This window comes from Pimephales promelas, chromosome 14 (assembly GCF_988280905.1).
Source record: "Pimephales promelas chromosome 14, fPimPro1.hap1.1, whole genome shotgun sequence".
Classification (NCBI taxonomy): Eukaryota; Metazoa; Chordata; class Actinopteri; order Cypriniformes; family Leuciscidae; genus Pimephales; species Pimephales promelas.
In genome coordinates this window covers 17,628,866-17,643,369 of record NC_142782.1, presented here as the reverse complement: position 1 = coordinate 17,643,369, position 14,504 = coordinate 17,628,866, and the positions used below count along the sequence as shown (strand labels likewise).

Sequence of the window (14,504 nt, the reverse complement as noted above, 5' to 3'; positions counted from 1 at the left end):
TTTTAAGACCAATTTGTTTGTAATATGAAAAATAGGCTATAGATGATAGATAGATAGATAGATAGATAGATAGATAGATAGATAGATAGATAGATAGATAGATAGATAGATAGATAGATAGATAGATAGATAGATAGATAGATAGATAGATAGATAGATAGATAGATAGATAGTTTTCTCTTATCAAATGTACATGCTAATGCTAAAACATGAAAAAATAAAATACAACTGTATATATTAAAAATAATCTCAAATAAAGCTATACTGACTAATAATCTGAGAGGAGGACTAAGCAAGCTACTTTATAAGAACTTTAAATAAGTTTGTACATTATTGTCCAAAGAAACAAGGTAAAAATGATTACGTTTTTTAAAGGAAAAGGTTAGAGCCGAACGAATCTCACTTCATCCAGAGTCCTCTTATCAAAGGTCAGGATCTGAAGCAGATCAAAGTCAGCTTAAGATGAAACCCACTATTTTTAGGCAAAGGCACTGCCTTGAGAGAAGATGTGTTTGATTTTTCCATTGAATCTTGAAAATGTCACATGGAAACGTTAGCAGATTTGGGCAAATTTGTATCTTTTAATGCTAAAGAAATGCATGCAGCTTTGATGAGAGGCAACGTTAATGCTCTCAGAATCATGACAAGAACACAATTCTTCTAGCATTTCCATTGTTGTTAAGGAAAAGACTGTTACGATTTGTCATTTGTGTGAGGCCTGCAACTCCTTATAGAGCAAAGAAGGGATGGTAACGTTTCCCAAACCAGAAGAGATTTACGATGCTTTTCAGCAGATGGTTGTCTTGTTCATTCGGTTCTTCTCCAGACTGATTTATTCATCCCATGGCAAAGCAGGCTCATTGGCGGCTCCGAGTCTGATTTTAGGATGCGTGCCATTTACAACATACATCCCCTGTTCCTCTTTTGTGGGAGGAATAACTTCAGTCAGAGCTCTTGAAATGAAATGTGTGTGGAACCAGTCTTGCGGCCTGCAAATTGAGATGTTCTAAATAGATTTAGAGTCGCCACTCTGAGGGGAGCTGATGTCTGAAAATTTGTCACTGGTTTGTAATTATGGCAAACCAACAGTGTGCCGTGAAGATTAAAGGGGAAACGTGGGGATCTAGGTAATGGCTTAATGGTTCACATTAAGACTTCAAGAAAACATTTCAGGTGCTTTGATGAATGACAGCCCTTTGGTCTCTTTCTTTTCATTTTCAAACTATAGTTGGTACAACTCTCTCACACACATAATAATAATAATAAAGAAATATAGGTAACGCTTCCTTTTACAGTCCAGTTACCCATGTAAATACTATGTACTTATTTTAGTAACTACAATTACTGGGTAATAACTAGTACTAACCCTGAACCTACCCCTGTTCCATGTACTTACCTTATATTAGCCAGTACTTTCTAGGTAAGTACACTGTAAGTACTGTAAAAGGAAGCGTTAATATATGGGTATTTCTTATATTATCATTATTATTATCTTACTTTAGATATCGTGGATGGTGCGATTTTTTATTTATTTATATATTTTTTAGATTTTTGCCAATACCTAATTTTAGACTTTTGTCTTGTGGTGCGACACATTTTTTTAGAAATTTGAAATTAAAAAAATTAAATTAAATTAAATTCAAATAGAAATTAAATTCATTTTTAGAAATGCCTAATATTCCATGTAGTCTGTCAATAAACAGGAAGTTATTAAATCTACGTGCATAACAATTTGGTTACACTTTATTTTAAGGTGATGTATATTTTAGTTATAGTTAATTAACAGTGTACCTATAGAGTTACGGTTAGAGTTTGGTTTAGGTTCAGTTACTTGTAATTATACATAATTTACTGTTTTTTTTACTGTTTAATTTAAACTGTTTAATTTACAATAGTAATAACATGTGTAACTACATCAACTTAAAATAAAGTGTTTCCCATTTTTTTTTAAAAAAAAGCAAAAAAAAAAAAGCAAAAAAGCAAAATGCGTTTAAAATTGTTTTAGATGTAGTATGTCATACCTCAGGACATACAACATTTTATTTCTTCTTCTTCTAATATCAATAATAATAATGATAATAATAATAATAATAATAAATTATTATTATTCAGTGCTGTCAAATCAATTAATCACAATGAATCTCATCTAGCGCACACACACAGACACACATATACATATACATATATATATATATATATATATATATATATATATATATATATATACACACACAATATATGAAGAGTTCAGATGCAAAAGCCTCTAAATGCCATTTGAAATTTTCTTCTTTAATGATGATTTTTATCAAACGTGTATATTTAAGTTCAGTAATATCACTTAAATAACAATTAATAGGTAATTATCATTGCCATTTAAGTGAAATTACTGAACTTAAATATACAAGTTTGATAAAAAAAATCATCATTAAAGAAGAAAATTTCAAATGGCATTTAGAGGCTTTTGCATCTGAACTCTTCATATATATAAAATCAAAGTCAGCTTAAGATGAAACCGTATGTATGTATGTATATATATATATATATATATATATATACACACACACACACACACACACACACTCGTACATATATATACACTATAAAAATATTTTCATGATTTGTAATCACAACATTTTTTCTTTTGTCAAATCAACTTAGATGTTTCTGGTGATTAAATTAATCTCCATTGTATTTACTAAATTTTTCAATTTCAATGATTTTTAAATTTTAAGGCAACCAGGTTACTTATTTTTTTAAGTTAAACCCACAATATTTTTTGCAGTGTATACATATATTATATATTTACAAACCTTTATGTCAGATGCGACACATCGATTTGACAGCACATTAATATGTAATTGTAACAAATTCATAGACCGCAATCGCCTTTGCCGTGCTGTAAATGCAATTCAGAACACATCTCTCAAGGTCTGCGTCTGAGTGGGGATCCCTCCAGATGTTCATCAGCTGGCTGGATCTGGAGATGAAGATCTGTGCAGCGTCTGTCAAAAGCCAGCGTTTCGAATCTTTCCAGCACCCCCTCATCTCTATCAACACGTTCAATGCTCCCTGCATGTGCTGACCCGGGGGTCTCCATGCATCCCACGAGAGCAGAAAATGACTTTCTGAGCACTGAAACCGGTCCAAACACTGGACCTTTTCGCCGTGTGTTTAAGATCACAGATAAATAATGACCTGCACTGGAGCCGTTGATCTCTGTTTTATGTCGTAACCAAAAATGTTACAGAAAACACATTTGAATTCAGCTGAAATCAAATCTGAATGCCAAGATGAAGAGGCCTCTATAAGACTTACTAATGTAATATGAATGTTTGTGGAGAACATAATACAAATACAAGCATATAGGCCCTAAGCCAATAATAGTCCAAATTTCACTTCACAGTTCACATCAGAAGTGTAAGGGGAAAAAAAAGCCTTTCCAGCGAGCTAAGTTTCATATCATGAGCACTTAAACTCTTCAGATTTGTAGCCGTGTCTTGGCCATCATTTACTGGTCCATCTGCTCGGCTATTAGAGCCTGCAGTTTTGAACCCTCTGAATGGTCAAATGTAGTTACCGGGCTGAAACATGAAGGTGTGAGTGGATTCTGCCCAGGATTTATTGCTGAGGTCTCCCTCATCAAAGGTCAGCGTGGAAGATGGGTTACAGCCTAGAAAAGAACAGACCTGCGGCATTAGAGCTGTGAAATGCTCAGTCTTATGTAGTTACCAGCCGTCTAATTAACTATTTGAAATAGAGTAGCTCTGTCAGAATCAAGACTTTGGGTAACCGAAGTTATATATTTTATCTATATTTTACATATTATATTAAATACATATATATATTACTATATATACTTGAGCTTATATATATATATATATATAAATGCTGTCAAAACGTTTAATTGCAATTAATCGAATCTAACATTTACCAAAGTTTGTTTATAAAATATATACATATACTGTATATATATATATATATATATATATATTACATTACATGTTTGAGTGTACTGTATACACATTCAGACACATATATAGCCCACACCCACACACACACACACACATATTAATGCTGTCAAATCAATTATTTGCGATTAATCGAATCGGTAACACTTTACAATAAAGTTCATTAGTAAACATTAGTTAACTACATTAGTTAACATGTACTAAGAATGAAAAATACTTCTTCAGCATTTATTAATCTTAGTTAATATTAATTCTAACATTTACTAATGCGTTATTGAAATCAAAGGTTGTATTAGTTAACATTATTAATGCACTGTGAACTAACATGAACACACAATGAACAGCTGTATTTATATTAACTAACATTAACAAAGATTAACAAACACTGTAACTAATGCATTGCTCATCGTTAGTTCATGTTAGTTAATGCATTTACTAATGTTAACTAATGAACCTTATTGTAAAGTGTTACCATCGAATCTAACATAAAAGTTTGTTTAAAATATATATGAAATATATATAATATATATATATACACATATACATGTCACACACAGACACATATATACATATAGCCTACACACACACACACACACACACACACACACACACATATATATATATATATATATATATATATATTAAATCAAATCGATTAATCACGATTAATTGAATCTAACATAAAAGTTTGTTTACATATTAGTATATATATATATATATATATATTGTTTATGTAAATGTACTGTATATGTATATTAAAAAATGTAAAAGAATAAAGAGAAAAAAAGTATGTCTAACATGAATAAATGTTTGGTTTATTTCAGTGCAAAATGATTATGTAATTTAAAAGAAAATAATTGTCTTTGCCATTCAATTTATGATTTAAACTGCAAGGTCTGGCCACATAACTATATATCAATGAACAGGAAGTATGTCAATACTAATGAAGTTATTAGAGCACCCCCACCTGGATCTGGACACAAGGGGCTTTGACCCGCTGCGCTTTCATTTACAAACTTCTAATGGCATTCAGCTAATTCATTTCTTCAACTAGATCTCACAAACATGACTCCCGAAATGAAACCTTAAACCGTACACTTTAAAAAATGCTGGGTTGTTTTAACCCAATTTTGGGTCAAATATGGACAAACCCGAAATTTTGGGTTAAAAATGTAATGTAAAAATTTAACCCAACGGCTGGGTTAGTCCATATTTGACCCAAAGTTGGGTTAAAACAACCCAGCATTTTTTAGAGTGTACTGACCGGTCATCGAATCAGCTTGAACCATCAACCAAATACAATTAAGCACAGTTTAAAAAACATCTAAATCAGTCCTGTTCTCTGTGTGGGTTTTAGAGGGAAAACAGCTCTCTGGGGGAGTGTTGGGAGTAACAAGAAAACAAGCTCCCTCTACAAAATCCCTCTCTGTAGTTGTCAGTGTTTTCCCCCTGGACCACTTTCTGAATCATAAACATCTTAACAGGGCCTGCCTCCCCCGGGAGCCTCTGAGAGTTTCCTACAAGCAGGCTCAGGAGCTGCGCTCTTATTGCATCCAGGTGGCCATGCTAAAAAGCGCTGGTCTACCATAAATGTCCCATAAAATGCAAGTGGCACCTCCAGAGGTGGATAGGGTCACTGCACCTGTCTGTGGACTGAGACTCTTCCGACTCCACTCTCACGCTCCCTCACTCCTGTTCGGACACTTTGTTTCTCTCTTTTATTGCCTCGTATTGGCTACAATAATTAGTATTTACCTGAAATAATATACTCTCATACCCAAAGTTTTCATTCTAAAAGAGCTAAACTATTATAATATAATATAATATTGTTATTTAAATTGAATTTCAGGCTAAGAACATTCAAATTCAATAGTCTATAGTCTTAGATGTGGATGAATATACAATTTATTTTTGGTAACACTTCTATCGGTGTTGGGTAAGTTACTCTACAAAAGTTACTGATTAAACTGCTCTTTTATTTCTTTTAAATAAACAATATAAAAGTGCATAAATTATTCATAAACTGACCAAAGTATTTAAAAGGAGATTACATACAAAAACATACATTTCAACATTAGACGTTACTTTCTGACGTTAAAACTCTCTATTCTTTTATACAGAATCGTTCAACAGTCCGTACAATATTTAATGCAATTACATCAGAAGTGACCGTAACGAAATTACAGAAAAACTAAGATGAATCCCTTACTTGACTATTCCAGGGAAAATTAATTAAATTACATTAATTCATTACATAAGCATTACACGCAACACTGCTTGCTATAATAATAACTATAAATTATGCATTACATGCAAATATCCCTAAACCAACCCTAATCATAACCATATAGTACATAGTTAATTAATATAAATCAGTTCTTAAATGTATCATTACACTGTAACAAGGACACTTTAAAATAAAGTGGACCATAATTGCCATCCACATCTGAAATATTTTATTATATGACATAATAATAACATATATATGTATATACACACAACATTGTTTAATATATTTGTATTTTTATATTAAACATCTATGACTGCTGGCCTCTAAAATAACACTATTCAGTGTATCAAATGATAAGTGTAAAAATTTTGTGACATCTTTATGGCATATTGCTAAATCCGTAGCATGTGTCCAGTGGCGATTGGTCCATGGGGACCAGCATCCTTCTGGTCAGGTTTAATTGGCCCTCGTGACTGGACATGGGGCCATGTTACTTTGATCTCACTTAAAAGGAGCTAATTGATCCCTGTGTTCAAACCACTTTGTGGTGTCCCAAGGGGGAGAAAAGAATGAACAAAAGAATCAAAGCTTCTTTTTTTTTAAGGAAATGGAAATTCAGATGAGGTTGAGGGAAAATTATGACTTTTTCTAGAGGAGAATAAAGTAAAAACATCATGTCTTGAAAGTTAAACTTCCATACTTAGACAAAGGTGGGATGGGTGTATGGGACATTGAACAAAGCGAGAGAGAGAAAGAAAGATCAGCTCACGCCTGGGCCCATTGCTCCTCAATTACTCTAATGTGACTCATATGGCCGAGGTATTCTGACAGAGAGCGAGAAAGAACCCTTGCACTTGCCTTGCTCTTTGATATCACTCTTTGCTCTGTGCCAGATCCAGGCGTGATGGTTTACGTTCCCCCCTTGAGTCGAGTTTGAGCTTGTTAAAGGTGAAGTGCAGCGAAGACCACACGTTTCAATCTCCCTCCACGCTTCTCGTGCAACGGCATGCTGCTCTCTTAACCTTAGCTGATGTCACCAACACTGAAAAGCATGGAAATAATGTACATATGGTTTATGGCTCTTCACAATAAGCCTTGTTAAAGGTGATTGGTAAATGAGGAGTCTATGGATATGTGTGTTGAGTCCACGGCAATCATTCAGTGCAACTTCCTGGCGAATCTATGCCATTCAATGTTATTATTAAAAACTATTTTTTATTTAGAGCAGAGAGAACAGAAATTGATGTGGGGGTGGGGTGAGATGGTCCTCACTGAAGAACACAAAATCCAAGAGGAGGAGTTGGATCCAGTTGCCCCTGATCACCTAACCCTACCCATCTCCACCCCTTAGATCTGGATCCAACTCCGCCCCCCGGATCTCATATACTGCATTAAGGCGCTATAGAGTGCCGAAGTGATGACGTCACTCCGTAGGCCAAAACGCGGAAGTGAGTTAGCATTTTAGGACTCCCTGATCCCTCGCTCTAAAGTCTATGGGATGTTTGAATGAGCTTTTGCTAAATCGCCTGAAATAAGGTCTGAAATATTTTCACATTTTGATCTATGACATAGAACACACAGTTATAACCTGCTTTTTTAAACTGTATTGTGTCTGCTTATGTGTTTTTAAAACTTTTTATAGGCTTCAAAATGTATAAATTTTGGATTAACTTGTAAAGATTAGACAAAACGTGTAAGGGTGACACATTTTGTTAAAAAAAGATCTTATTTTTTTGCGATTTTCCAATAGTCTATGGGGAAAATGCATCGTTTTTCGATCGAGGGAACCCCATGCGCCGGTAGCTTCCGAGACGTCCTACAAAGTGACGTCATCACTTCGGCACTCTATTGGGAGAGGTCGCTAACATAGATCGCTAAACATGTTTTGAACTCTCTCTCTCTCTCTCTCTCAAAAAAAAGGACTTTTAATCTGACTTTTTCTGGGTTTAGTAATCGGGTCCCCGGTTCATCTACACTCAGAAAAAAAGGTAGAAAACATGAAAAGTGACAAATCATTGTGCTAGATTTGATATCACATTCATGTTTGGTAACCCTCTATTTAACGTATTGGTAACACTTTATTTTACGGATACAGTGTAGTTAATAGACATTGTAACAAAATGTAACAAAATGTAATTAACATGGAACTAAGTTATGGAACAGCCTGTACTTACAGACTGTAATTACACCCATGTATTAGGTACTGTTACACATGTAACAGGCCGAGTCGGTTACATACATTTTACCAACTTGGTACAATGTAACAAGTACTTAAATACAGTGTGTTACTAATGTAAAAAGACTGCAGTTACACACGGCCATTTTGTACTTTCTAAAATAAAGTGTATCAAGTTTGTACTTAAGTGCCCCTCATGTGTATCTATATACCTTATCCATCTGAAATAATCCAGTTTACAGTCAAATACATGGAGTAGCTTGATTACATTCAATACTACATGTGTATCTACAAACCAAACGAAATAGGCCTAACTCCCTCCCTTTAAGCTGTGAAAATGCATGCAGTAGCTTCCTAATTACACTGCTACGTAAAATAAAGTTTATCAAGATTTAGTGTACTTCATGTGTATCTACATTCCTTATACACATGAAGTACACTTAAGTGCAAATTTTATACACTATTTAGAAGGTACAAAATGACCACGTGTAACTGCAGGCTTTTCTCATAGTAACATATTTAAGTACTTGTTACATTGACAAAGTGCTCTCTTATATAATTACCAACCCGATCTCACGGGAATTCGTACTACTTTTACGAGGTGGCTAATTCGTAACAATTCATACGACCTCACTCGTACGAATTAGTACGATTTTGCTTAATTTGTACATATTTTACGAATTGGCCAATTTGTATGAATTTGTACGAATGACCTACCCCTGACCCCGCCCCTAAACCTAACCATCACGTGGGTTTAGACAAATCGTAAGAGTGAGGTCGTACGAATTAGCCATCTTTTAATCACTCGTACGAATTTGTACGAATTGGTTGTGAGATAGGGTAGATAATTACATTAAACCAAGTCCGTAGCATGTATGTAACAGACTCGGCCTGTTACATGTGTAACAGTAGCTGCCTATTACATGAGTGTAATTACAATATGTAAGTACAGGTTGCCCCATAACTTAGTTACATGTTAATTACATGTTGTTACAATGTCTACTACTAAGTAATTAATTAAGTAATTACTCTGTATCACGGACACTGTAAAATAAAATGTTACCAAACGGGGTGAACATTTAATATTTTTATACTCTGAATGAACATGACTACACCAACAGAAGAACTTTTTTAGGGTCAGGTCAGGTCAGCTGCACACTTTTGTCATCTTTAGATCTTACTAAAGGCCTATAGTGCTATACACTACAAGAAGAGCTACACAATCGTGTCCACAAGCGTTTGTCATGCAGTACTGAATGAATGCATATGGAGAGTTCAGCCTGTGATTTATCAACAGTTTAAACTCTGTAAATTTCATTATGTGTAGGTTCCTCCTCAGAGACCCCGTCCATCCGAAGGCATGAAAGACCCATCACGGGATTCCAGCTTATTCTCATGGACAAGTTTCCATGTATTCACCTATGTCTTACTTTGTGTGTGAGTGTCTGTGAAAAGAAAAGAGAGACTAACAAGGCTGAGTCCACGTGCCCAGCGATGGATGGCTCCCTTTGCTCTTCTCTACATTGGAAGCAGATGACTATATCAGCGGCCTACAAAAACACAGTCCTGTCCGTTCATGCACACCGTGCCATGGTCTGACAAACCTCTCTCTCTCTTTCTCTCCATCTTCTATAAAATAGAGTAATACAGAATGATACAGAGAGAAAAAGAAACAAAAACAAACCGATTTCTCATAATGAATATGCTCATTGATCAACTAGACAACTATATATATATATATATATATATATATATATATAAGGAGTTTGTTTTCTAATTACAAGCATAAAGATAAATAGACAAGCCGAGAATAGTTCGCCTCTATATTTCATGCCAAACCATTCCCTTCAAACACATGGATTAATCACACTAAACGCTCTGACCAATGAGAGAACCAGTCCTTTTCATTTTACAGTGCGGTCTCAGGATATTATTATTATTATCCCTATCATAAAGCCATAGCACGGCTGAAAGTAAAACCATGTGAGGTGGTTGTTTGAAGAGGCAGTGATGGTGTGGGTGGGAGATGTGGTTCTGAGAAAGACCCCATATTCATCCCCATCTGGAGGTGAGGGTCCATGGCGTGGCGACTGTTGACTGGATTTTCATTGAACTCATTTCATTGCAATAAGAGTGTTATATTTTCACCATTGAGTAAAAAAAAAAGGTTGTTATGGGACCACTGACATAACAATGAGTGCATTAAATTATGATGACCACTTATTACTCATTGTCACTAGTACTTCTGCAACAGTGTGAATAATAGAGAAAATGTAAGATTCTTAAAGGTACAGAAGCTTATCATTGCTAATGGGCCAAAACCTTATTTCATGTTTTTTTATTTATTTTCACGAATCGTTAGGGGAGTGCGGGGCACAACCTAACACAGGGTTAAATGTAACACGGACCTTTTACATAGTTAGTCAGGATCAAGCAGGCTGTCTTTCCGCTCTTTTTCTCTCGCTGCCATAAGACGGTCTCCTGCGAATTTGTGGAAATAATATTTTGTAAAGATACTGGGCAGAGTGTTTTGACACCATGCAAGTACATTTTTTAACCATAGGGTTTTTTTTCTTTTTTTTTCGGTTTCTAAGTTGGGTGTATACCTTTCCAAATCTATTTTTATATTTAATCACTATCTTGTTGGCCCAATCATAGCACCATTTTGAAACATGTCAGCAATTCTAGCAACTGTTAGCTAGGCTTAAAATGTGTAATACACAGCAGGGTTAGTTGTAGCACAGTGTTACAAGCCGCCAAGTGTACAATAATAATCAAATGAAAACAGGGAGTGACACAAGTGGACTCTTTTCAGGTTTGAGTATTTACATTTAACTTTGTTGGACTTTCACAAACAATGTTGGAATTTAAAATGTTGAAAATTTTGATTACTATGCATTGATCACTTGTTTATTTATTAAAAATAAAAACCCTTTACATTTTTATTTTTAAGCTCATTTGTATTATTATTACTGTTATTATTATTATTATTAATAATAATAATAATTTTACATGCAGCTCCCATACACAAATCTAATTGAATTGCAATTACAATATTTTATGATTTTATGATTATTATTTATTGCAAAACTGTGAAGCTCTTTCGTATATCTCTATCCATGATATTGATCCATAATAGAAGGATGATTGGAGGACGGATGGATGTATGGATTTCTATCTATACAGATGCACAAACACTATCAAACTATACAAAATAAAATAGTACTCTGAATTATGTGCGTTACACACAAGTGTTACAGCTAACCCCTCTGTCTGTTACAATTAACCCCGCATATGGGGTAAGTTGTAACATTTGCACTTCTTTCAACAACAATACAAAAATGGTAGGTCCTAGAATAAAACTTTAAGTGTTCATTTGTAGCAGAGATGTGTATGTTGCTTGTGTAAAAAAAAAAAAAAAAAAAGTTGAATCTAACTTAATAATTTTTTTAAATAATTGAACCTAAATAAGGTTGTGCCCCGCTCTCCCTTGGTCAGCCTTTACATGTTTCTGTGGGTTGAACAAATACAGCATTTTCTTTACTCAAGAAACACAATATAATATAAAATAATGTATTATGTATTTGAGGAATGGAGAAGAATGCCTTATAGTCTAGCATTTGTCTTATACTGTCTTAAATAGCGTGTGTGAAGCACTTTGTCTTTAGGAACTTGAGATTTGGGCGCAATTACGGGAATACAGAAAAATCTGGATGATCGCATTGCTACAGTAAACTTATAACCTGGAAGTTGATGAACATAATGCGATGGACTTGATCTAATGATCTAATGACGGACAAAACAAGCAGGTCTGAAATTCGCTAAACTCCATTTGAGCATGATTTTGATAATTACAGTGTTTTTCTTCCCATTTCTTGACAAGCATAGCGTTTTTGGAGATAAAAGGTTTCTGCCCGTCAGCGATGAAACATAGCCTGATAAATTCTACAGGTCATAGGGAGGGTTAAAAAGGTTGTGATAAACTAAATTACAACTGTTTTTGGTACAAAACACCTTTACTAACATAATGGACAAAATATGGGGTGCATAATCGATAAAAAAAGCCAATATAACTGTTAAATAACGTTCAAAACAAGACTAAAAACTAATCGTTTTTAATGCCACAACATTATATATTATTGTACAGTATGAAAATGGATATTCATTTTGATATTCACTAAAGATTACATTTAACGGTGCTATTAGTGTTTTTAAAAGGTTAAGTTTGAGTGAGCGCTACAGCTGATGCTGAAAATAATCTGAAATGTATAAGTACAATAACATTATGTTAAAAACAATATATACTAATTTGGATAACTAATAATACACACAAAAAGAAACCCCACTACATTATAGTGGACATTTTCCCATCTTCACCAGTCCAGTAATGCAATCAGAAACTAGATTTCCCAGCATCCCTCCTGTACCTCACCTGTACTCGCTTGGAGATCACCTGCCCCTCATCAGGACCTAAATAAAAGCACACACACCTCACAGTCACTCCTTCTCTGGTCTCCAATACGGCTTTCTTACCTGCCCTACTTACCAGTGAATTCTCCTTGTGATACTGTAGCGAACTCCCGGGAGCTAATGTTTGGAACATTACACTTACCTGTCTACTCACCCGACTCCGCCCAGAGGTGTGTGCTCTCTCGACGCTTCACGCTCCAGTCACCACCAGTCCCCCGTTTCCCTGTTATAAAGGAAAGAGAACCTGTTAGTCAGTTTTCAAATGCTCATTATACCGTCTGCTTCATTACTCGCCTGCTTAACTGTGCATATCATCTCTGTCAAAGAATACCTGTTTGGGTTGAACTAACTCTCTCTGTGTATGAATCTAGTATTCCCTTACTGCAGCAGGATGACTATATATACACGCACAGGGGTTGGCCAATGAAACAAACACCTGGTTTTAGACTATAATTTATTAGTATTGTAATGAATCTTGGCCAGGCGAATTATACCACACACACACACACACACATACACATTCATCCACGTACCTCAGTGGCATCGAGTTACAAGACTTTTATGGGACCAATGGAATGTGGACAAACTAATGTCTCTGAACAAAGAGAAATACATCTCTTTTGGTTTTAAAGACATTTAACAAAGGTATTCAATGGTTTTTGTGTATATGTGTCTTCCCCATGTCACAGTGAAATAACTTTGTTTGGTCACAGTTTAAATAGGAATTAAAAATACCTTCGTCATGCATTTGAAACATAAGTGTATATTCCTTTGATATAACATAATGTTCCTTGATATCTCTAGAATGCTTATTGAATGAAACACTCGAATATGCATAGAGATGTAAAGTAAAGTGTATTTTTAATTCGTTTTACTGCCAATGAAGATCAAATTGTTATTATAGAACACACCCCCTTCCACGAGAAACGCGCGCTGAGGAACAAAGGACCATAAAAAGGACCATAAAAGAAGGCTTCTCGCGTGTAATATCCACTCTCCGATTGGCTCAAGCCAACAGGAAGGGGATGGATTTCTCCAAGGTGATAAATGTGAGAACGCAGGTCCGCCCTCTCTTCTGAACTTTCCAGCGCTCAACATGTAAACCTCACGGGACTCTGATCCAACCATGGGTCTTTCCTTTTGTTCGTCTAAAAGTTTCATCTTTTCCTCAAGTGGACTACCAAGTTCGTCTTCCAGGAAAGGAAGTGGACTTTGCCGAACTATCTCCTCGGGTAACGTCACCTCAAAGACTCTCAGCCTTTCAAACACTGGCGCTAAATGCCGACGAACGCCACGTGACTCCCCACGGAACAAAGCAGCCATGAACGAGCCGGGACGGGCCGCACCAACATGCCGCGGCCGCGCTTCACGTGACGCACGCGCGCCGGACCGGCGCACCTCTAGCCGACACGTGGCCCGAACGGGTCGAGCAACGAGCCCACGACTCACACAGACCACATGTGCCTTGCAAGTATACCTTCTTTTAGAGCTTCTAAGAAGCATTAAGAAGATGTTTTTGGGGTGTCAAGAAAGGTTAACTGACTGTTTTGATGAACGTAACTCTCTCTCTCTCTTACAACTCACTCTCTCTCTCACTCTCTCTCTCAAACTCACTTAACTTGCGCGTATCCATTGTCTAAACGCTCTGCGTCGTCTTAGT

The 14,504-nt window shown here is 35.5% G+C and overlaps 1 protein-coding gene across 2 annotated transcripts in view; it reads right to left on the bottom strand.

Annotated features, from left to right (window-relative positions):
- Positions 1–3,205: 3,205 nt before the first annotated feature.
- mvb12bb (multivesicular body subunit 12Bb) overlaps positions 3,206–14,504 on the bottom strand; it is a 136,242-nt gene continuing 124,943 nt past the window's right edge. Inside the window, exons 12-13 of one of the 2 annotated variants that reach the window (XR_016146495.1) lie at positions 7,057–7,240; positions 3,206–3,670 (exon numbers count right to left, since the gene is read on the bottom strand). The gene's annotated coding sequence lies outside the window, so the exon portion shown is untranslated. Of the gene's footprint in view, positions 3,671–7,056; positions 7,241–10,981; positions 13,068–14,504 lie in introns of those variants that run through there. The other variant, XM_089119534.1, reaches the window with a different exon arrangement.